Below are 24995 nucleotides of genomic sequence, written 5' to 3'. Positions count from 1 at the left end.
GGGACAAATGGCTAAAAAAATGAATATACACAAGAAAAAGTTACTCTACAGGAAAAAGTAAGAAACAATGTGCAGACAACTTCAACAAGTTAATCCAACAAACAGCGACGGTGGTAACCCTCGCAGCTAGGATAGCTCCAAACAGCTTGGAGTCTGGACAAAAAAGCGATGGCACAAACACAGACAAGTAGATAAACCAATCAGGAGGTAGATGCACGGTAAAGCAGACCACCATCTGTCTGGTGGTATAGGCACTCACTGGGGAGCCGCATCGCTGCCACATAGGGTCAGTGCATGTGTGTGTGAGTCAGAGAGAGAGAGAGCTAGACGAAGAATACTTGAGGTGTGCGCACATGATCAGTAAATGTACTTTTGCCATCCCCACTCTCTGTCCCCAGAAAAGAGCCCTCAGTCTGGGCAGAGGACAGCAGGCCAGTCCAAGGCTTCTGCCAGAAAACAGAGGCCTACAGTCTTTTTAGAGTTTGGATCACAGACAAAGCATGTGTGTACCCACAAAGCACAAGTCACTAAAACACCACACACACTGAACATTTGGGTGTCTGTCCTCGCTTGTCTGCCCTATTCAGTCATTTCTTTCTCTCCCCTCCCATTTCTTTTGTTGTCTAACGTCACCTCAGTCTTTCTATGCAAAGGCCAGATAGCCATTCATGTATTGATTGATCTTGCTTTACATATGTGTTTCTGTGTGTATGAGCGTTTATATAAGGATCACACACCCCCACCACCTCGCAGCGCTTAGCCTGTAAGCCCATCCCGCTTAACGTCTCCTCCTCACTAATTCTAATTCTAAATCTAATTCACCTCCTTACCACAATCACCCCACACATCATCCCTGTACCCGACCCCAGCTAAGCTACACACACACACACACACACACACACACACACACACACACACACACACAATATCTGATTGGCAATTGCACCATGGTATTCCACTGTGCTGTATAGTTAATCCATATTAATAGTGTTTTGCTTAGCTTCGGCCTATGACTCTAATCAATTAAAGTCAGCGTAACCCCATATTCAAAGGCTGCCAAAACATACAGGTAGGGCCTTCCCAAAAACACAACTGATATTCCTATTGTATTCTGACACAAGAACAGAAACATAAATAAAACATTAATACCACAGTTTGGTACTCTCTTGACCAAATGAGCAGAATTCAAGAAATAATGATGGGATTTTATCCACACTGCATATGGAGCTATAAAATGGGATGCAAAATGTGTGTGTATGCTGGGGCAGAGGTTGTGTGTGAGCAGACCTGATCCCCTGTAATCTAACCAGTGATGTAATGCCTGGTGCAGCCACCATAATATGTTACATAACCTTATAACAGGCTTACGTACCCTGGGGTTCACAGGGTTCATTCTGAGTATGAATGGCTGTTTTGTGAGGACCAGATGTATGATGATCAAGACATAAAATAATTCAATAATCAATAATAGGCTACTAAAACCTACAAGGCATATAATTACATTGCTGAAGCCACTGAAGGTTTCCTACTTTGCACTGCTGAAAATTTTGATTATGTAAAAATCGAGTACCTGCGATAAGCCCAGAGTATTTTCAAAAAGTGTCAAGAGTCATTATGCAGCTCCGCTCTTAGGAGGACCTGTTTGAAAAAGCTAGCTTTGCTAAGGTCGAGTAGATGCAGAGCAGCAGCACTTACACAAATGCTTACATTCAGCCCCCAAAATGGCTATAGTCAAATCAGTATTAACATACCCACTCACAGCATACCTCCTCGGCCCCCAACTGTTCTTAGCTCAGAGGGAAAAGCTTTTGATTTGGTTGTGACTGGCAGTTCATGTAAACACTGCATCAGCTAGTGAGCGATAGTGGAGACCGGGAGAGAGTTGAACGCCTGCCAAAAGCTGCAAAGCCAAGTTTGGCCATATAGCACTGTGTGTGTGTGTGTGTGTGTGTGCGTGCGTGTGCGCGTGCGTGTGTGTGCATGTGCAGTGAAAAGAGGGTTTGTATGTGCAGGCATGAGTGTGTACATACAGTATGTGAGCACATGTGTGTCTGTGTTTAACCCATTTACGTAACAGACGGGGTCCCTGGGTTCAAGCGAATTTAAAGACTGAGCAAGCAAGCAAGCAAGAAAGGCAGAGAGAAAAAAAGTAGAGGAAGGAGCTATACGGGGAGGGCGAAAGAGGGGGGCAGGCTAGCAAGTTCTGCCAAAATGTAAAAAAAAAAAGTAGGGATGAGGTGGGTCGAGAATTGTAAGGAAAGACAGCAAGAAGGCTGGAAGGAAAATGTAGGAGTACAGACTTCAGGGTGGATAAAGAAGAGAAGAAAGGGGAAAGTAAGACAGAGAGAAAGAAACCCCCCATTTTTCCACTGCTTCCCTTGTTTCCAAGCACATGGCCTTTGCTCAAAAGTGGAGGCACAAAGCGACAGGCACCTGACAAAGGGATTTTGATGGAGGAAGTTAGACAGCGCAGAAGCTGAGCAGACTTTCGAGGCCAGACACGGGGCTGCTTGGACGACACTCTGCAAAGTGATTAGGACACTAAGATGTTGCCCTTGACAGAGAGGAGGGGAGAGAGTCAGACAGAGAAGAGGGTGTGAGAAAGTGTTGGGAGAATGAGAGACAAGGAAGAAAGACCGGGAACCGAGGACAGAAAAGAGAGAGAAGAGACAAAAAGCATGAAAGTGAGAGAGAGAGCGAGAGAGAGAGAGAGAGAGAGAGAGAGAGAGAGAGAGAGAGAGAGAGAGAAGAGAGAGAGGGAAAGAGAGAAAAAGAGAGAAGCATGAAGGCTTGTTTCTGGTGGGACTCCAAGAGCCAGCATCTGTTTGGCTGGGGCTCAGAAAAGTCTAGTGTTTCACCCTGCAGCGCCCGGGGGAATGCTATTCCAGGCTGCATGGGCTTCTATGAAAAACAGCTTTATGTGGAAAAGGGGAGATGGAGGGAACCGGAGAAAGAGAGGCAACAAGGGAAGGAAGGACAGCAGGAGTGAGAGGAAGGAGGGAAGAAGAAGGAAAGAGAGGAAGAAGAAGAGGAGAAAGCGGAGAGAAGAAAGAGAAGGCATACGGGGGAGAGTTGAAGTTATGAAGAGTGAAGACTGACTAAGAGGAAGAAGATGAATGACAAAGTGCAGTGCCTTATGAGGTATTTAGAAAATGACAAAAAGTAAAAATGTGAGAAAGGACAGATACAAAGCACGGAGGAAATGAGGACCATGCTTTCGTCTGTCAATTTCACCTGTTCACAATACTTACTCAAAACTCAAAAAAGCAGGGAATTACAAAAATACACACACAAACACACACACAGAGGATTTTTGTCCCTCCTCGGCATCTGGGCTAGGCCAGCTGTGTTGTGGCTCTCAGCCCCGGGCCTCCTCACCTGTCAGTCAGACGGCTGAAACCCCCCGAGGGACAACAAACAGCTGGCAGACAGGTGCCGCTGCTGTCCACCTCCCAAACCAGCACCTGTGTGTGTCTCTGTGTGTGTTTGTATGTAGATGCATACTTGTACGCTGATGTGTAGGTATTCATTCACCCCTTAGAGTGTATACATACAGTATGGACAGGCACAAACAAACACATCATAGCACATCCAAGGTGGCTTCCTCTTAAAGAGAGACATAGAGGCAGTCAATCAGTATCTGGTTGCAAAAGCCAAACCAATCTGCTGCTCAACAGCAAAGCAAGATATGATGTATGATGTTGGTACAGTGTGTGTGTGTGTGTGTGTGTGTGTGTGTGTGTGTGTGTGTGCGCTAAGGAGGGGGGTTATGGTATTAAAGTGGGGCTCTAGGCTTAATCAAAAGCAGAGGCACTTTCCCCTGGAAAAACAATGAGGGAAAGCAAAGTTTACATGAGCTAACTGACAGAGAGAGGGAGGGAGGAGAGGAAGGAGAGATGGATGGACAAGTGAGGGAAGTTGGAAGGCAAGAAAATAAACATACAGGGGAGTTAGAGCATGGAGATAGATGGAAGGAACACGGGAGAAAGAGAGAAAGATTGGTGCTTCTAGTGATGGAATAATGAAAATGTGCTTTTCATTTCTTGATACCTCACCACCACCCTCTCTCTGTCTCTAACCCCATCTTATTCTTTCCTGTCCTTTTTCCCCCCTCCTGTCTCTGGCCTCCATTATTACCTCCACCGAGGAGGTTATGTTTTCAGTTTGGTTTGTTTGTTTGTCTGTCAGTCAGCAGGATCGTGGAAAAACTACTGGCCTGATTTTTATGAGACTTGGTGGAAGGTTGTAGCATGGGCCAAGGAAGAACACATCAAATTCTGGAGTGGATCCGAACCACGGGGCAAATTATTTTTCACTATTGTTAACTTTGAGAGATAGGGCACTTGGCCTTGGTGAAATAAATGCTTAACATCTTGAAACCCAGTAAATGGTAGTAAAGTTCAATAGCGACAATAACATAGCTGATTATAAAATTACAATGACTCCATATCACAGTCCACATTTACAGGTACCAGTAATCCTCTGGGGTAGCCTTCACACATAGTTGCTCAAACTTCATACAGAAAGCAGTCAGGGAGCACTCGGGGACAGTGGTTTAATGGGAGAACCGGTAGAACTGTTACACCACCAAAATTGTAACAACCCTTTTTTCTCAAACTAAGGTGTGGCTATGGAAACATGAATTCACACATATCATGTTACTTTAGTCTAGGCATTTGATGTCTTATGTACATGATAAAGTGTTCTCTGGTTTTCAAATATCTATGAAAGTTTGTGAAATATTTCCAGTTTAAAAGTATATAATAAATGCAAAGCTGAGATGATGAGGCACAACCATATTCTGACATAATGATAAACAGTTTTGGAAAAAAATTCAGACATAAATAGTGGTTGCTCTTGCAGACGTGCATATCATAGAAGACTGGACTGTTGGCCTTGGTGGAAGTCTGCACTCTCTGAGTGCCCGTCTAGTATGTCTCTGAGACGTTTTTTTGTTATATGATTCTTCTATGTTGATTTCCATTTAATTCCCTTGTGGAACAACCTCCACCCCCTCTCCCCCCATCCCTCTCCTGCTCTCTATGTAACTCCCTCTGGATCCCACTGGAACACATAAGCCTGTACTATCCCTGTACTATCAGATTTGAGGGGGGATTTCAGTCATTTTAAGGCATTTCACTTGTCCGGCTTGGAGAGATGTTGAGCAAAGCAGCTCCAAAAACCACCAAACCCGCACATAAAGCTGTTCAGGGTTGCCTGAGGACAGACCAAGCAGAGAGATAGACAGACAAAAGAGACAGACAGGGAGAGAGATGGTTGTGGGGAGGTGAGAGATGACCACAAGCCTTGAAAGTCTTATGACTAAAATGAATGTGGAAAAGTTGCCAGATTAATGCCAGCACTTTTTTTCTTCTGGTTGTAGTGTTGCAGTTTTACTGTGAGCAGGGTGGGCTGGTATAAAACTTTTACCAGCAGCTAATTTGAGAAATAATACCTAATCGTGTTCTTTATCCACCAATTATGATGAGGATTACAGTAAATGAAAGTGTTCTGTAATAAATGATGCATTTTGCATCTTTGTCTTTTTTTCAGGTGCAAAAATAACAACAACAAAAAAACTATACTGTGAAACACTGTGTTCTAAATGTAGTTTTTCAGTTTTATTTGTATTAAAACATTTGTATTTTCTAGATTAATATGGTTTGGTTTAACTAAGAAGAACCTGTCACAAAAGCTCCCTTCAAACTTACCACTGCCATTATTATACATTTTTCTGTCAACTCAATCACCACACTGCTCCACAGATAAATCAACAGTACAAGACACTGGTTGTACAGGACAGCTCTCAGGTGTGTTAAATGCTCCCTCCTCTTGTACATACTCCCCAAGGTCACTGCCCTAAATTCAAACACATTATCAGTCAACCTGCCTGGCTGAATAAGAGTTGAGTTAAGGAATACAGATACAGTATTCTGCATCACCTCAAAGGCTGGGACTCTTCATGCTATCTCTAACAAACACATCATTACTCTTGTCCATTCAGCTCTTTCTGTTTTTGAATTGTCTCCCTCAGACGAGGCTTTCTCTAGAAAATTGTAAAATCCCAGCTAAGTGACTGGTTTGAGCTTACATGTGCATTAGCGTTATCTTTGGTTGTGCAGCTCTCCTGGCGATTTATAACCTTCACAGTGAGTGAAGAGGAGGCGATCACAGACGGCAATAAAGAAAAGACTTCACAAGAGCCCACAGCTGGAGGTTACCCCTGAACAAACAGTATGTAACATTTTCTGTACATTTCATTCATCTGTCAAGACCAAGACGAAACCCTTCGAAGCCAAGGCTGATCTAGTTATTCTTTTGTAGTTTTTTTTCTGTGTTCCTCCATTATTTACTGTTATCTTGACTGCAAGATCTTCCTGTACCAGACCAGGGTGAAACTTTATACCAAGTTAGGATGGACCTCGTCATATATCATGCTCATCTCATCTGATACACCCACACAGTAACTGGTTGTGTGGGGTGTATTTTTCATCATTTCAACCTCTGACAAACCAAAAAAGTAAAAAAATAAATCATAAAACCATGTTATTTTATTTTCTGGGTTTTTTTTTGTAGAGTTTTATATTGTATCTCTTTTTAGTACAATATCCTACGGCAAATTCAATACACTGACATTAGCATATTGTCAAACTGTGTCTCAAATTAAAGATTAAATGTTTTTTCTTACAAATTAAAGTGTGTAAAACCCTTAGGTTTATGAAACCCAACAATGTTCACTGAATAAACTCAAAATATATTTGATATAAAATAAAAATAACTTTATCTTAAAAAGTGGCCTTCAACAGTTATACAGGCCCAATAACAGCTGTTAAATAAGTACATTTCTGACCCACTTGCCCCATCGTGCATGTGGAAAAACCCCCACTAATGTCTAACCCTGCATATTTTTAATATTACTTTGATAAGTCAAACATTCCATAACAGTATATTAAAATTAATCATCAGTGTGATCTGTTAATCTATGAAAAAAAATTGGTCACAAAGTCTACAGGTCATCACTCCCCACATGCTATAATCAGTACATTTAGAAAACTAAGTCATCTGATCCTTCTTTGACAGGAGGAGACACCTGATGAAAGAGAACTGATGAAATGGAACCGAAAACAAATTTACACTGACATGTTTGTAGAAATTCATCCTTCCATGAAGGAATGAATGTCCTTTTAATCTCATGGCTTTCGTTCATTGGTACCACTTTCATTTTTTTTTTTTTTTCCCACACCCAAATCCTGACTAAAACTGTAACCACGCTAAATGATCGGCTTGCATTTTTTGCACGCAAGTTCACTGTATCGTAAAGTCATGTGTTGGAGGTAGGTTTAAAAGTGTGATCCTTCTATATTGTGTTTTTAATGTTTTTAAGCTCACTGTCCTTATCGGGCCAGTGAGCTTGTATTTACTGCACCGAGGTGGCTTTCTTGGCTCTGTGCCACTGTGCAAACTTTATTGTTCAACCCTGATACCAATTATTTCATGGACGCATTACTGTATGGTGCGACTGCTTCACACGCCACTACATACCCACTTGATTGCACTTGAGCGCAATAATAAAACAAATGAGTGTGGAAAATCTGCAGATAAAGGATATGCATCAGAGGGAGGTAAAGGCGCACACACTCACAGAGCCATATGGGCCATAGCATAAATGAGTTGGCTGTTTTAATGAGCGCTGCTGAATGAATGTTTACTGCTACACTGAAACCGTCTCCACTCATCAACACTCTCTCTCTCTGTTCTGTGATGAGACAGCCATATGATTTCACTTATCCACGGCCTTGGTCTGAGAGCCTCCAGGATGGGGATAGTGACGAACTAATAATCCTCCTTTCCTGCAATTATCCTCCTCCCCCCTCTCCATCATTCTCTCTTTCTCTCTCGCTCTCTCTTAATTCTTCTATTTCCCTCTCAATCACTGCTCAGCTTTGTCTGTTCCTCTCCTCTTCTCACTCAATTACTCTTTATTTATGTTTCACAAGTTAACCTCTCCCCATCTCTCGCTACACATGCAAGCTTATTTCTCTCCACGCCTTCATTCCACTATATGCAAACATTTATGATTACACCTAATTTTGGATATCAATACTCTTTCTTCTTTGTATATATCGAACCTGCTCACCCTTTTTCTTCCGGCCTGTAGAGGAAATTCTGGCAGACAGAGGGAATGAGAATTCAGTATGTGGGTCCCGTGGTTTATATAGATAGGTTACTAAAATTCACATCCTGTTACACAATCCTGCAGATGTGTCCTGTATGGGAATGTTTACCTCCAGAGAGACTGCACGTTTTTTGTATCTTAGAGAAAAGATAGAAGAAGAAAAAGAAGCCAATAATCAAAATCCAATGTATCTCAATGAGAGGAAGGTCTTGATATAACAGGTCATGCCTGTGGCTTGCTATGACTGGTTACAACTGGTTCCAATATAACAATAAAGTTGAGTAGAGGACTGTATGAAGTCAACAACATGCTGATGGCTTGTGACAGACAGAGTCGTTAACAGAGGCGGTGATGTAATCCACTTGGGGGCTTTGTGGCGAAACTACTGACGCCCTCACTGATTGTCTCTCTCATGGGAGACAGCCAGCAGAAAGGGAGACAGAAGGAGGAGGAGGAGGAGGAGGAGGAGGAGGTATGGTTAATAAAAAGTTTATGACATACTGTATTAGAGTTTGCTCTGACTTCGAGTTTATGCATTTTAGTACTCCCTTACACTCTCTAATCAATGTGCGTGATCAATAAGCCAGTGTCAGACTGTTTTAGCTCAGGCTGGCCAGTGGTCAGTGCTCAGCCAGAAATCATACAGCTCAGTCTAGGGCCCAGCAAGACCTTATCATTAGCTCTCCTGTTGGGCTAACAGCCACAGATCCCCCTGCTTTGGCTCCTTAATAGCTGATAGTGATTATTTGGGCTTATTGACAAGCTAATGGTGAATCGGGGCTATGAGGGATTGTTTAGAGAGGATTACTGATGGAACTAGTGGGGATATAGGGACCATGACGGCGGCAGTGGTAGTGCTGTTGATGGAGCCAAGCTGATCATCACAGGGATAGAAAGAGCAAAGAGGCAAGAGATTTACACTGCAGGATAGAGACAAACACTGAGGGGTGAAAGGGGAGTAAATGAAAGAGGGAGAAAGGAAAGGAAGTGACATTAGGTGCAATGCATTTGGTCCTCTCTCTATTAGGGCTATGAATCACAAGGCAACCAAAAATACAACACTATGATGACATTTTGACCATGATAATGATGGTAACACAATACAAGCAATTCTAAATACATGTATCTGTACATACACTTCCCATATGGTCTAGCGGTTAGGATTCCTGGTTTTCACCCAAGTGGCCCGGGTTCGACTCCCGGTATGAGAACTACTGTTTTGGGGCGGCAGTAGCTCAGTCCATAGGGACCTGGGTTGGGAACCGGAGGGTTGCCGGTTCAAGTCCCCGTCCAGACCAAATGCGGAGCATGGACTGGTGGCTGGAGAGGTGCCAGTTCACCTCCTGGGCACTGCCGGGGTGCCCTTGAGCAAGGCACTGAACTCCCCAATTGCTCGGGGCGCCTGACCAAGACAGCCCCCTCACTCTGACATCTCTCCACTTTGTGCATGTATAGGTCCTGTTTGTGCATGTGTGTGTATTTCGGACCTGTGTGTTAATGACAACGGAGTGAAAAAATTGAATTTCCCCTCAGGGGGATTAATAAAGTATATAAAATTAAAAATAAAAAAAATTAAAAATGATTTATGTAGCACTCGGTGTCGAATTCCAGTAGTTTACTGTGTTATGAAGCTACTAACGTTGCATCATTTAAAAACTAAGACTGTACTCAACCCAGAAATGTCAGTTGAGTTTTCTGTTCAATATGAATATTCAACTATCCATTTATCTTTATCCATACAGAGTTTGAGAGTTTGAACGGGGTTCAGTGGGATGTTCAGGGCGCCAGCGATCGTCACGTCATATAATAAACAAGCGAAGTTAGCCCTCTAAGCTTATATAGGCTAACTATGGTAACGACAGATCAGAAATGTGCAACATTTTTTGCCAACACAAGATATCAAACAAAAGCCAGAAAATAAATCGTATTAAGTTGCTCTGAGCTTTGAATTCACCACTTCTAAGCAGACGGGAGAAGATAACGTTATCTTAGAGCCTGACCGGGCAAAGCCTCTCTTCCTCCAAGCAGCTGCCTCTGTCTCCCCCTGGGTCTGGGTCTGCAGCTGTCTGTATCAGAGAGCAGAGCAGTGCAAAAGCAAGGAGTGCTCACTCTTCAGCTAAAACTGGGGACCATAAAGTGACAGTCAAAAAGAACAATAAAAGAAAAGACTGCTTGACTTGAAGGAATATGAGTCGACTCAGGGGCCTCCAACTGATGATTCGAATCTCTGACTATCAGGAAGCAGTTTAAATGTCTCAAACAAGGGAAAGAAACCACCTGCCTCAATATTCCACACTCAATATTGATGCCAGCGTATTTCTTACTTATCACAAGACTTTTACAATTTATTGCAGTAAGGATTATTTGTTTCACGACCACTTTCAACTGTAAGTAACTTTGATTGTATTTTGCATGTGGACATTGTTGAGTGTACACAAATACAAGCCACAGTGTTGATATGCTTAGTTAAAGAGTGGACTGAGTACACAATGCGGAACACAGCAGCGCGACGCAGGCGGAGTGAAGACGCCGAGCCGATCAAACACAAGGTGGAGTGACTCGCTGAGATTAAGTCTCCTCTGGCTTTTCAAACAACAGTGACAGATGCATACCCCTCCGCACTCCCGTTTNACACACACACACACACACACACACACACACACACACACACACACACACCCATGCACATGCTTACACGCACGCACTCAAACGGCTTACGCTACCTTTGTCACCTCCCACACACTGGTTATCTCCAAGGACACAAAACCCACAAGATCCCCTACCCAATTTCCACGCATGCAGCCTAAATGGAGCTGTAAGCAGGCATTAAGCCTGACGGGGAGAAAGGGAACAGGGAAGAAAAAAAAATACCAACGCTGGAGAAAAGGAGGAGGAGATGGATGGAGGGAAGTAGGGAGAGAGGGAGGGGAAGGAGGGAAGAAACAGGAGGTGGATTTCTATTTAACACACTGACTTTCATCTCCGCTTTACAACATACTTAGGCAGGGTTTTTTGGGGAAGGTACGCACTCTCTGGTTTGTGCACACACGAATGCTCCCCCTCCTCACCCAGACAAAAAAAGACACAATGAACCCTCTGTACTTTCTACATCGGGGGGACACGCACAAAAAAAAAGCACTGCAATCCCTGCCAGACTTAAGAAAGTCTTGGTTGTGGGCCAAGGTATCTGAAATAATACTCCACAGCTCACAATACTTTATGTAACTTTTTTTTTTTTTAAATCAGAGATTAGAGGTGATCTCCTTTCACTGTTAATGCTCCAACCGGTCTGATTGGTGTATCTGTAGTTTGGACTGGATACAGGCCAGGAAATGAACCATGGGCAGCACTGGGCAACAGTCCAGGATCAAAATATATAGCTGGATACTTCAGACACACATATACATACATCTTAACTTAAGCCTCAACTTGACAAATGTTTTTTTTTAATTATCTTAATCTAAGGAAGCATTATAAGTCACTAAGAAATGATTTTAGTGTTTTACATGACTAATTTCAACAAGCTTACAACTCTGAAGCAGACATCATGGGACAAATCAAGCACATTTTTATATATTTCTCCAAATATTCAAAGTGCTTTCCAGCAGGTTTGTCCAAAAATACATTCATGCAACTGTAGACTGATTTGTGAGCATTTCAAAAAAGTTTTGGGGGGGCAGCAGAGAGCCAGCTTTTACACTGTGTACCTTCACAGATAAAAGGATAAAGACAGACACAAGAAAGAAACACAAAGACACTTCCCACAAAAACCACATAAGTGCTCTCCCTCTCTCAAACAACCACACACTTTAATCAGCAGCCACAGTTCAGAACTCCTACACACTTGTTCAGACCTTTGACTGATCAAGGACAAAAGTAAATGCAGCTTCTCTCCCTTTCTCACTCATTCTCCTCCTCTTCTATCAAAAGCCTGCGGGCCATTGGTGCGTCTCACTCTCTCTGCCTGCAGCTGTGCTAGATGGGCCTTGATGTCATGTCTGCTGGACTCATCTCCCTGCTCTCTGTGTCTGTGTAATTCACTACGTTTACACAAACACAAGGTTACTGAGAAAAGTTGGGTTGAGGCACAAATCAGAAATCCTGTTTTCATTCAGTGCAATAGCCTTGTTGCTAAAAGTCATAAATCCCATTTCTGTTTTACTGACTTTTATTAACTCTGAGTATCCGAGTTTTTGAGCATACAATGAGACAACAGGTTCTGTGAGCTAACATTTTTTCTTATTGTACAAATTAGAGCTGCAATGATTAGTTGCATCTATTCAATTAATCTCCAACTAATTTGACATCGATTAATCTGAAGAAAAACCAAAAACTCTCTAACTCCAGCTTCTTAAACATGATCATTTGCTGGTGTCTTTACTCCTCTATGACAGTAAACTGAGTACCTTTGGGTTGTAGATGATACAAGACATTTAAGGACGCCACCTTGGGCTTTGGGGATAAGTGATCAGCATTTCCCACAATTTTCTGACATTTCATAGACTAAACAAAAACGATTAATAGGGATATAATCAACTGATCAATTAACAATGAAAATAATCGTTAGCTGCAGGCCTAGTGCAAATGTGTTGAGGGTAAATAAATATAAATAGGCTACTGTTAAGCTGTGGAGGCCAACTTGTTAAGACTTCTTTATTTTAGTGTCAGTTTCAGCTGCATCCAGTCTTGAATTTATTCATTTGGATACAAGGACACACCATTAGGAGTAATTATCTCTCCTTGCATTCCATCACACTGCTATCACAGTAAAGCTTTCCCAATATAACGACTCTGTCATACACATGAGCACTGAGTAAATTTTACGAAGGCCAAAGAAATCCTGTTTCTTGTGTACATGAAAGTTATAAAACAAACAAATAAAAACACGTATAAAGACCTGATTACTTAAGTGCACATTAACACATAGAGTATCACTCCTCTTTGGCAGCAGCTATTGAGACATAAACTATAGCTACCTGACTGTGACCGTGCCTTAATAAAACACAATAGCCTAAAATACTGCCCTGATATCTGAGAAATCCACAGAATCCCAAAAAATCCTCCAGACTGAGTGACTAGCTATCTGATGTAGTCAGTCTGACGACTAGCAGGGTTAATGAGCTGCCTGACTGTCTGGCTATCACTACAAGACAGAAGCTTATCTGACCCGTGGCCAGTACAGTAGTCATACTGTTCACAGAATTCCCATCTTGGAAATTTCTGTCTTTATATAAGATATCTGCTACCACAAGGCAGCTCTTGAGCTTTGATTAAGTCTAAAAACCTGAATAACAGACACGATGGCAAGCTGACAGACTAACAAAGCTATGGCTATCACTGTCTTTTCCAATTTCTATTGTCTTATCTCTTTTGCTACTTTAGGTTAAATACGTAGCATGGTAACAAGAACGCTGAACTGCCTGTTACACCCATGTAGCCCTTGCTTGCTCTCTCCTCTGATCTGATCTGATAACTGAAATTGACTTTAACTTCCATTCAGCAATGAAAACTTTGCTGGTCTGCTAACCTGCCTTGCTTGACAGCTCAGCTGCCAGTAGTCTGTCTGTGCGTGGGTGAATGTGAATAATTGTTAAGTATATTATAAATGAATCTTAAGTGAGTTACTGTAAAGCACTCTGCTCCGCTAAACAAGTCAATTAATAATTCAACCCCTTTATACTTCTTTTAAAGTGGGCAAAAAGCAAGAAATAGACAAAACAGGACACGGCGATGGCAGCCAAAACACCACGAACCTAATTCAGTAACCAAAGCTTTTCAATATAAGCACACAAGGTGTCTCATCATGCACTGACTTCTCCTCACCCTATCTAACATTAACAGTGGGCTGTCTGTATGTCAGCTGCCCTTTGCCTGACCCAGTCAGTCACCCAGAGGAAGGAGTGATTAGCAGGACTGTAGTAGCAGGAGCCCACCTGCTCTGACTCAATAGGAGCCCTCACACAGCTAGCTTGAAAGAGTCAACAGAATTTTAATCACATATACAAAGACACACTTGCACAGACAAAGACCCATGTACACACAAAGATACATAGGTGCATGGGCGCACACACACACACACACACACACACACACACACATAAGGACAATTATGCACATAGGGAATGCTCCCTCACACGTACTCCCTCACAGACTCTTTCATCCTAGCAGATAGATAGAAAGAGGAAGGAGGCAGAGGAGTGATAAAGGCCCAGACAGCAGTGAAGGGGGTGAGAAGGGAGGGAGGGAGGAAGGAAGGGAGGAGGAGCGTTTCCTGGAGAGACGTGGTAGGCAGGATATGCAGAAGGAGAAGGAGGAGGAGAAGGAGGAGGGGAAACACAGGGGTGGCTTGTTCCAAGCAGAGGTTGTGTCCTTACAGGGGCTCTGTACATGCTAGTGTCAAACAGAGGGGGACAAAACACTGGCTGGCCACTTCCTGATGTACGGCCCACTGGAGAGGAGCACACACATTGTGAAGCACTAACACATAGACAGACACGTGGATTCGGGCACAGACGGCACAAACCCACATGTGCTCATATTCATGCTCACAACACATGCAAATGCAGACATGCAATTACACGCACATCTTCAGTTCTCCTTGCAGGTGGCAGTTTGGATTCGGGTAATGAAATACAGTTTCTGTGTTGCAACTTCTATGGAGACAAAACCCTGGAGGACTCTACAGTATGTCCTGTATGTAAAAGGATCTCTCTCTTTCTCCTTCTCAGCCTCTTTTTTTTTTTCTTACTGCCAAGCCTGTTTTGTTGACTGCTTTTCTTCAGCCTGCTGCCCCTTCTATCTCTCTGTCTGCTCTCTTTCCTTCTCCCTCTCTTTTTTCATCTCCCTCTCTCTCCCTTGGCACAGTCTGGCTTGTCAGGCCTGTAATAGAGCTGCCATTGTTTGATCAGGGAAGCAACAGGAACTGTACCCTGTTAACCCAGCTCTGTCGGTATGCGTGTGTTTGTGCGCGTGTGCGTATATTTCAGGAAGGTGCATGCCATTGTGTGGTTATGTATATAATGTATGGCTGCCTGCAGCATGTGTGTGTGTGTGTGTCTGATAAAGGTATACATTTCTCTCCAGTGAGAACGCAGACTTTCTGTTTGAATGATAAGTAAGCATGACATTAGACGTCATGTTGTACAAGTGCCTCTCTTCATTGCTCCTTATGACTACAATCTTCCCCCATGTACTCTTGAAGGATTTGACCTCTAAACATGACCCTCTTTGCTCCAGCTTTTTCATAAATGCTTGCTCACACATATGGACTTATTCAAAACCGCACTGTAACATTTCATTTTCACACAGACTTTCCTCACCCTGCCCTATAACCCTTTCTGTAACATTCTCTCTTTCCTTTCTGTGCTGTTAATACCCCCATCCCAAATCTCCAAATGCCCCCATCTCAAGTTGCAGGACCTGTCTCTCATGTCTGTGTGTGTGTGAATGCACACGTGTGATGCTCCATTAACTCTAGTGGTGACAGGCCTTTGATGCCGCCACCGCTCCTTAATCCCAACACTGAGGGAGGGGGAATGGGGGAAGAGAGCGTGATAGAGAGCAAATGGGGGGAGGGGAGACTGCCGACTGGCTTTGACCCGTACAAGCTCTGGTTCAGGTTCAGGCTAAAGTTCAAGTTCAATCTCAGGATCTGAACTCACGGCAAGGAAATTTCACGGTCTGCAAGAACTCCAGAGGGAGGCATTCGTAAAATGCATTGTAACTCTGATCTTTTGCGTGCCCTGTTGCCTTCAGCAAATTAGGCTATTGTTCTCTCTGCTAACATAAAAAGAAAAAAAAATAGCAAGCTGTGCAATCATGAAACAAAACCGTAAGAGAAGTAATGTCTGGAAGCATTTTGGATTGGATTTGACACCATCGACTGAAAAAACATGGAAAAAAGCCCAAACTGTTTGCTGCCTTTTAAAAATCAAACTGCCTTATAGAGACATTACAATGACCACGCTTACGTGCACAAAATATTCCAAATTTTGCCCTTATTCCTAAAGAGACAATATTCCTACTATGTTGTTTGCATGGCTAATGAAAATTAATATTACACTAATATTCCTGTATACATGCAGTCTTGCAAATTCTTATTGAAGTGTCCCAACACGTTGTTTATGATGTCAAAATATGGACATTTGGGGCCACTTGTCATTTTGCTTCTTTGTGTCAAAATAGGTGAGAGTAGTCAAATTCCTCCAACCAACTTTTTGCGCTGCGATATTTGTGCATACCCGAAAACCCCGTTAATATCCAAGCCTTTCATAAATTTTAAAGTACGTCTCTTCCTCCAACCAGAGATGTGAGCTTTTCTTTTGGGCATGCATTTCTGCCCCAGCTTTGCAAATTGTTTGTTTGTGTTTAACGCATCCATGGAAACGCACAGAGCCAACCGTTAACAAGCAAGAGGCCGTGTGTCATAGACTGCAGCAATTTAAATGTATAATCCAAATGTGCTGTGTGCATGCCTGAAGAATGCAGCTAAAACCCCAATAATATCAGCATATCCCACATCTAAATTGGAAAATGCTGAATTAAGAAAAAGGCCTAATTCTGAATATCCAAACAGAATATGCTGTTTACATGACCTGTTGCAAATTCAGAATACGATCATATTGGTATTGGTGTGTAGTAAACATAATCAGTGACAACAAATCACCTGTTGGCTTGTCACTTTAGTGAGGCAGCACAACAAATCAATGGAGCGTCAGTACTACATTAGTTTTAGGATTAGGCCACACTGGTTACATTTGAAGGATTTACAGGTTTGTTCTCATTGTTCAAACTTGATGCTTACAAAAACTTAAGCTCATCTCACTGAACACAGTTGTAGTTGCGTTTGGTTTAGATTTCATCACATCATACTACAGTGCAAGCTTTAGGTTCACAGCGTTAGATTTCTGACATCTACTTACTGTTTTGTCTTGGTTAAAGTACAACCTTTACATTTTCAAACCTAACTTAAAATGAACTGTTAACCTGACCAACAAAGATGGTCTAATTAATTAAAAAGAACACTGGATATGATAAGACAACATGTTGGGTTACTTCCTGTGGGTGTCGAGTGATTAACAGGAGAAGAACACTACAACATAATAGTGCACTGATAACACTTGAGAAACTACAACAGACACTTGAGCTTCACGTCCACTGTGATGGATGTATTATCTTGTTCCTCAGAAGTTGTTTTTCATCCTGTCCGAGACAAAATGGTAACAAATGTGCTCTTCAGAGGGGAGGAAAACAGACCCTGCTATCTCAAACTTCACAGAGTGTGTGCACACACGTCTACAAATGGTGGAGGGATGAGGTAGAAGCCATAGAGGCTATAACCTAAACGGTTTTGACAGACAGATCTGGATTGAATTAAAACATTTAAAAACAATGTATTTGAGTTATGGTTTCATATATATTATATATATATATTATATCATATATATCTGTGGTTTTATTAATCTTGCCTCGACAGCATAAAAACTTGAATGGTAGTTTATCATAAATCAAATGATCCTTATGCACTTTAATGAATTTAAATGTTATTTTTGACTAAGCAGTACAAAATGTCCATACTATGGCAGTTTGAGTGTGTGATGTTCTATAACACAGTCATCAAAGAGTAGTGAGTATTGGCATTTAATGAGTTTGTGATTTATTGTTAATGTCTAGTTTGGATAAAGATTGCGGGCCGCTGGGTGTGGTGGAATCATTATTGTTACACAGAAGACTTCCAAAGAGGCGCTCTGCAAGCTTTGCACTGTGAGAAGACAGCTTTGACATGTGTTTACCATTTTGCCATCACACAGGGGAAGATTTACGACAATCCCCTCAACTTCTAATCAGAAGGGTATTTTTTGTTCTTCTTCTTTTTTAATGTCTATCTTGTGTGAGAAAAGTGGTTGCTTCACTCTTGCCAGGTGCTGTGTGTGTGTAAGTGTGCGTATGTGTGTGCGCATGCATGAGTGATGAGGTATTTGGCAATCGGAGAGCAGGTTTAATAATAACTGATATATCCCTGGATGCTTTCAGACCCCGTTCCAGCTGGGAGCGGTCTGTGATGCCTCCAGACCCCAAAGTGAAAGAGAGAAGATGATAGAGAGAGAGGTTAGGAGAAATGATGAGGAGGGACAGAGACAGAGAATGAGGAAAGCACACAAGATGAAGAAAAAGGGAGGGAAGGTGTGAGCTGACATCTGCCTGGCATCCTTTCACCTTGCATGCTCTTTGACCAATCACTCTCCCCCTCCCTCGTCTTTCATAAAGTAGGAGGGAAAATGACATCGCTCATCTGACAAAGGCAAACATCCAAACCACACAAATCCCCCCCGACACCCCTGTCTGACACTTCTTCACTTCTCCGAGGTGCTGTGTATGTGTGTGCGCGCGCATGTGTGTGTTGTATTCTGAGGGTGTATTTTTTTTCACAGGCCTCTGGTCTCACACAGAGAGACGTTGAGATGAACCCAGTGCCTTTGCCAGGTTTCTACTCACTGAGAGATATTGAGGCGTCTCACACTCTCAGGCTGGCTGGCTCTGGTTGCGTGTGTGTGTGTGTGCGTAAGAGAGCGTGTGTGTATCCACTGGCTAGGGATGCCTGGATACGTCTGACTCTCACACACAACTGAGAGAACAGTATAGAACATTACACACATTGGCATGTCCGTGTGTACTTTGCAGACACACATACACACAGAGCAAAAGGGAGAACCATAACAGCATGGGCTCCAACAGTGCCTCTTTGACAGATTTAAGTAAATAGCAGCAAACAAGAGATTATTTTTGGCAGACCAGGCTGCGGCCCATTCCAAGAACTAGGGGAGGTCCAATGGGAACGGAGGGAGATGAAATCACATAAACAGATGTGATTAAAGTCAATATCATATGTGTCATTACTCATTCAGACGACGTACTCCTTCACTCATCCACACTTGTACAAAAACAGGCAGACACAAAAGCTCCGCTCTTCACTCTTTGCTGCTTCTCTCTCGTTTGGTTTTCTTCTCTTACTTCATTTATGTTCAATCTAACCTTCAGGACTTAAAACCCAAAACACCCAACAGTTCTGAGGCTCAACAAACTGCAAGGTCTCAGCATCTCTGTCACACACAGAAAGTAGTAATGCACTACAGTCAGTAAGTGCATGTGTGTTACTCTCATATACACATGCTTCGTGCAGTGCAGCTAACAACTTGGGAATTCATCATGTTCAGTGTGGAAGAGCAGCAGGATCAGTGCAGGATCTGCAGCTGACATAGTCAAGTTGACCCACTATAAGTGGATTTGTAATCCCCGAGTGGATTTAAACTGTGTTTATTGTCGTGGCCGTTGTGTGTGTGTGCGTGAGTGCTTATTTGAGTGTGTCTGCACAGCTGCATCTGTTTTCCCTAACTCACTAACTCTTCTGTCCATATTGCTTTTCGATCATGTGTCACTAATCATATTGCAGACTGAAGCACAGGGCTTTCTTTGTAAGTATAATGGAATCATCAGTGACACACAGTAGGTACAATTCATGCTTTCTTGTATTTTTGGATGGGGAAGTCTGCTGTACACAAACAGGTCTACACATGTGCAACACACATACACAATCACAGGGTGTTCTGGCTGTGCCCCGGAGAGGCTAAGCTGCTTTGGGACTAAGGGGAGCTCTGATACTGTCACCAGTCGATTAATCAGCCATTACCAACACCAGGCCAGGCCACAGAGTCTAATGCTAATATGGCTCTGCCACGTACACACCAGCTAAGTCAGGGTGTGCAGGGTCAAAGGGAGATCAGACCACTGCTTGAGCTGAACGTACCATGACCCTAAAAGTTTGGTTGAGGCAAGAGTCAACTTAGGTAAATCAAATCAAATTCGAATTAAGTACAGAGGAGTTGGAGTTTAATGATGGGTACAGATGGAGCTGCAGGTGACAGTCTAAGCACTTGATGCTAATGTTCTGGAGTCATGAGAGGTCAGGAAGTCAAACATTACATCCAGAAGAGCCTGTTTAAACATGTGTGTACAGTATTTGTGAATAAGTTACCTGCTTTATAACCTGATTACAGCACTGGATGAAATGTCACTGTTCTGAAAAACATGTTTGAACTATTTTATGTTTTTGTTTTCCCGAGATATAGTAGGTTAAGTTGTTAAAGACTGAGGATGATTGTCAGAGTAAGCAACTGTGTTTAAAAGAAGAAACATGAAACATCATGTCATTATTCTAGTTTCTGGAGACAATGGGGAGCGTGTTTGTATGTTTTTTAGGTGTGTTTTTTATCCTGTCTTGTATGTTGTGTGTATGTCATCTATTTTTATTATATTATATATGGACTTATTTTTGAGTCTGAAATAAAGATTGATTGATTGATTGATCAATTTCTTACTTTAACTTGTAAAAACTTCTCTGACTTAATAATGTGGGTAACAGGGAAAGCACAACTAAGGCAATGATTTCACAGTTCACTCGGTTAAGGTAAAGCTACTATATTTCCATAAGCACACAGCTGCCACCGAAGCCAAAGTTTAAAGATCAAGGTGCTGTGAGAGAAATTATATAGGATTTGCCACCGCAGACCACCCTCTAGATTTCCACGGGATGACGTCAATGAGCTTAAATCTGGGGAAAATCTTCTCATGTTTGTTTACTGAAAGGCTCATGGATCATTAAGTAAAGTCAAGACAGGACTGCAGGAAAGAAAAAAAAAACAGGTAGAAAAGTAAAAATAGGTTAAAATAAAGTCTAATTCTGCACAAGGAGCTTCTGGGCTTGTGAAGGAGGACATAATCTAATTAGTTATATTAAAACTATTTAAGGATCTAAATGTGAAATTACTAAGTCTGCTTTGGGATGGTAAGGGAAGAAAAATTAGAGGTTGAGGGAGATGAATTTAGCGAAGAGTACTTCTGGGTGTGCAGTGATAACATAGGCAGACTAACTGAGGGCATATTTTGGGTCAAAAGGTCAAAATAGCAGATAACTGCATGTGGTGCTGCTTATCAGTAAAATTGAGTTTATGAAAGAGTCACACTTGCAAGTTTTAAAGATGTACTAAAAGAAACAGCAAGAAAAATGTCTATCTTAAAGGAAGTTGAAAATAGGATGATATGGAACCCATAACTTAGGGCAGTTTAGTTATGTTTAGTCAAAGGTCCAGTGTGTAGGATTTAGGGGATATATTGGCAGAAATAGAATATGAGTATGTTTTCTCTAGTGTATACTCAACTGAAAAAAGAATCATTGGGCTTTCGTTAACTTAGAATTAGCCGTTCATATCTACATAGCATGTCCTCGTCCACTGAGTCCGTCATGTTGCACTGCCATGTCTCTACAGGAGCCCAGAAAGGACAAAACAAACACCAGCTCTAGTTGGGACCATTTGTGTTTTGGGGTTTTCGAGTTTTCACTGTAGTTAGCAGCCCCTCCACAATAAGTAACGTCAGAAAAAAACACTGATTCTGTTTTGTGACACTGCTTGATTCAGTGTTTTTACAGGCTTAAATCACCTGGTCTGTTTGTTTTGGAGTGTAAGTGGCCTCTACGGATAATTCGACTCCGAGGAGGGAAAACCTCCTGAACAATAAATACTGTAGGAATCCGAACCAGGAGTTCATGTGTGGCACATGGGAGAAGTTTCAGATGGTTGCAATCTGCAATCCTCATCGCTAGATGCCACTAAATCCTACACACTGTTCCTTCAAACCAAAATGAGTTTGGCAGTTGCTAGAACTTAATTTTGCTGAATGCAACTGAAGTTTATAGAGTAAAATATATCAAAGATTAGATAAATACACAGATATATGAATGACGATGAGTTGTGGTAGTTGGCAGTAGCTATGCCACTGCCACCCAGACACAGCCCTCAGGGAAAACATTTACTGGCCCCTCACTAACACCTCTGTGTGTGTGTGTGTGTGTGTGTGTGTGTGTGTGTGTGCGAGTGTGAGAGGGAGGGAGATAGAATGTGTGTTTGTGTGTGTGCGAGAGAGTGAGAGTGTACATTTATTGGCCCCCTGCTGCCACCTCTGGAGAGGAGCCGTCCAAGTGCTGAGTGACACACGCTGCTTAGTGTCTTAATGGAGGGAGAGGAGGGCCAGCCAAACCACAGCCTTTAGACTGGGATCTCACAGCCTGTAATTATGGAGAGATGTTAAAGTTGCTGTGTGTGTGTGTGTGTGTGTGTGTGTGTGTGTGTGTGTGTGTGTGTGTGTGTGTGTGTGTGTGTGTGTATGTGTGTGTGTGTGTGTGTGTGTCTGTGTGCATGTGCGTGCGCATGCTCGTGTATGAAAAAAGGAAGAAACCAAGAGGCAGAAAGATATGCTACATCCTCCTCCTCCCAATAATCATTGGAGCGCAGGTGTGTATGTGTGCCAATGGACCTCTTTACCTCTGTTATGTGTAAGTGTGATTTTTGCACAGCAGTGTGCATCAGTGCCATGTGTCTCCTGCTGCTCCAGCTGTGGCCGTGCTCATACACAAGCACACACACACAAAAGAAGAAATGAAAGTTGTTGGGAACTGGAGCTGCATTCAATTAGGGTAACCACATATTTACAAACAGTGGGGGGAAAGCTGCCTCTCTGTGACTCATCAGCCAAGCGGCACACTTGCACTTTTGACTCCGGGCCTGCCTCTCCCAACTGCACTGCTAAGAGCGAGGGAGGGAAGGAACAGAGGAACGGAGGGAGAGAAGGAGGGAGATGACAGGGTGTGGACAGAATGAAAAACACACACATGCATGCTGGCTGTACATGTGTGAGCAACCGCATAAACAAATACATATGTGTGCATACAAACACTTGCGCAAATTAAATGAGCTCATTTAAACTCCTGTGGTGTGAACAAAAGCACACAAATCCACACAGAACCTGGCTACTTTTAGAAAATGACTGATGGCCTCAAAAGCAAAGCCTACATTCTGGTAGAAAAGTGTCATGTAGAACAAAATGTTGCAAATTAACAAATTGGATCATCACCATTTTACATTTTTGAATAATAAACATATTATTCACATATTATCTTTATAGTAGTCTGGTTGTAGATCTGTAGTGACAGCCCCCCCCTTTTTTTTTTTCACACTAGCAGCATGAGATGTAGTCAGCCCAAAACTCTATGTGCCTGTGTGGATGTTGCACACACTAGGTCCCCATCAGATAGAGCACATTTTGCAGGCTACAAAACCTTAGCCGCATCACACTGCCTTTTTTATTGAAGCCTGCTCCAATAAGACACAGCACTTTTTGCAGCTTGCTGCATCCTTTTTTTAAATTGATGCCAGGCAACCACTGAATCACATGTCCTCAGCTTCACTGCTATCTTACCTTACCTTATTTTACCGTACTGCTGTGGATGGGGGCTGCAGCAAAACATATTTTAGCCACCAATATCAGTATAAGTGTATGCTATATTTGTATATTTGCTCTGCTTTAGCTCACACATTAATTAATTGACGCTGCGGTAGATCAGCAACTTAGTGTTCTGCTAAGTTAAATTATTGTTTTTGTCAGTAGAGTCTGGTGGCTTTGAGATAATGGTTTCATTTGCCTGTCGGAAAAGGCTCTCCGATAACAAGGTAAAGTGGTGAAAATATTCTAAACACAGCGCATGCTTTAACTGATATTGATTTCTTTTGGTGGGCCTTTTTTAGATGGTTAAAAATGAACTAATTGGGGCAGCGATTGCTCAACACCATTTGATTTTTATGCAAGTCACATGAGGATGTATGACCTGGAAGTTCTTGTAAATAAACATTGTGATTCGGTCTATTGTTGCGCCTAACTATATTTGGTAAAATGTTAGAAAGGGGTTGAGACTACAGTTTTTTTCAGATATGTCTTGCAGCCTGCCTGGGGCAATGTTGAAAGTGAATTAACATTAGCTCAACACTAACCATGTATGGTTCTCCGCTAACTTGCTATCGGCACCACAGAAGGCCCGCCTTTAAATTCATCTGATCAATGGGAAATGGGGAAAAAATACTTTGTCCACTCAGGGTGTAAGTTTTTTTAATTGAGGAGTTCAGCAAGCTCCTGCAAAAACGTAAGACACAAAGAGCAGAAAACAGATAGGCACTCAGCAACACAAAAGCTGCAAGCATTTTTGTTGTTCTGAGATGTTTAGTGTAAACATATTACGTTTAGATATTAGAGCATGCTACCAAAGACTTTAAGCCTTTCAAACTATGAAGGAGAGGTCCAGATAATGGTACAACAACATGACCCGATCTTACTGGTAGAGTACCAAAACAGGGGTTTTTCACTAGCAAGTCTGCAGCCAGTTCCTTCTCATTATTTCTTGTTGGAATATGGTGTTTTGTCTTTCACTACACGTAAAACACACCAGTTCTTCATGCACACACAGTGTGCATCCATGTCACACAGATGTACCCCTTCCTGCGCCTAAGGGTTGTTGTCAAAACCTACTAATGTGCATGTGGCAAACATGAGAGTACATCAAAGCACAGAGACCAGCACAGCAAAAAACCTGGCCTTGTTTTTTCTCCTTGGCTGTCAGCGCCTTGAGAGAGAGCAAACGGAGGCACAAGGCTTTAAGTGTGAGTGCTGTTTGTCTTGACTTGACCTTGGTGTGTGTGTGTGTGTGTGTGTGTGCATGCATGTATGTGCACGGATCTGTGTGGCGAACCACATCAAAGAACAGCGGAGTGGCTCAGTTGTTATGACCTCTGACCCTGGCATGCTCCGAGACAGAGGGAGGGTGGCGGAGGAGAAAAAGACACAGTCAAATTCAAACACGAACACACACACGCACGCACGCACGCACGCACGCACGCACGCGCGCACGCACGCACGCGCGCACACACACACACACACG

General features: G+C 42.5%; 1 protein-coding gene and 1 non-coding gene across 9 annotated transcripts in view; one reads left to right on the top strand and one right to left on the bottom strand.

Annotated features, from left to right (window-relative positions):
* Positions 1–24995, bottom strand: part of LOC126389660 (nuclear factor 1 X-type-like) — a 121362-nt gene that overhangs the window by 39864 nt on the left and 56503 nt on the right. The window lies entirely within an intron of this gene.
* On the top strand, positions 9316–9387 carry trnae-uuc (transfer RNA glutamic acid (anticodon UUC)). Its single transcript has one exon. It is a non-coding gene; the product is annotated as a tRNA-Glu (tRNA).

This window comes from Epinephelus moara, chromosome 5 (assembly GCF_006386435.1).
Source record: "Epinephelus moara isolate mb chromosome 5, YSFRI_EMoa_1.0, whole genome shotgun sequence".
NCBI classification, from domain to species: Eukaryota; Metazoa; Chordata; class Actinopteri; order Perciformes; family Serranidae; genus Epinephelus; species Epinephelus moara.
The sequence above is the reverse complement of the archived record's forward strand: the minus strand, read 5'-3'. Positions and strand labels throughout refer to the sequence as shown.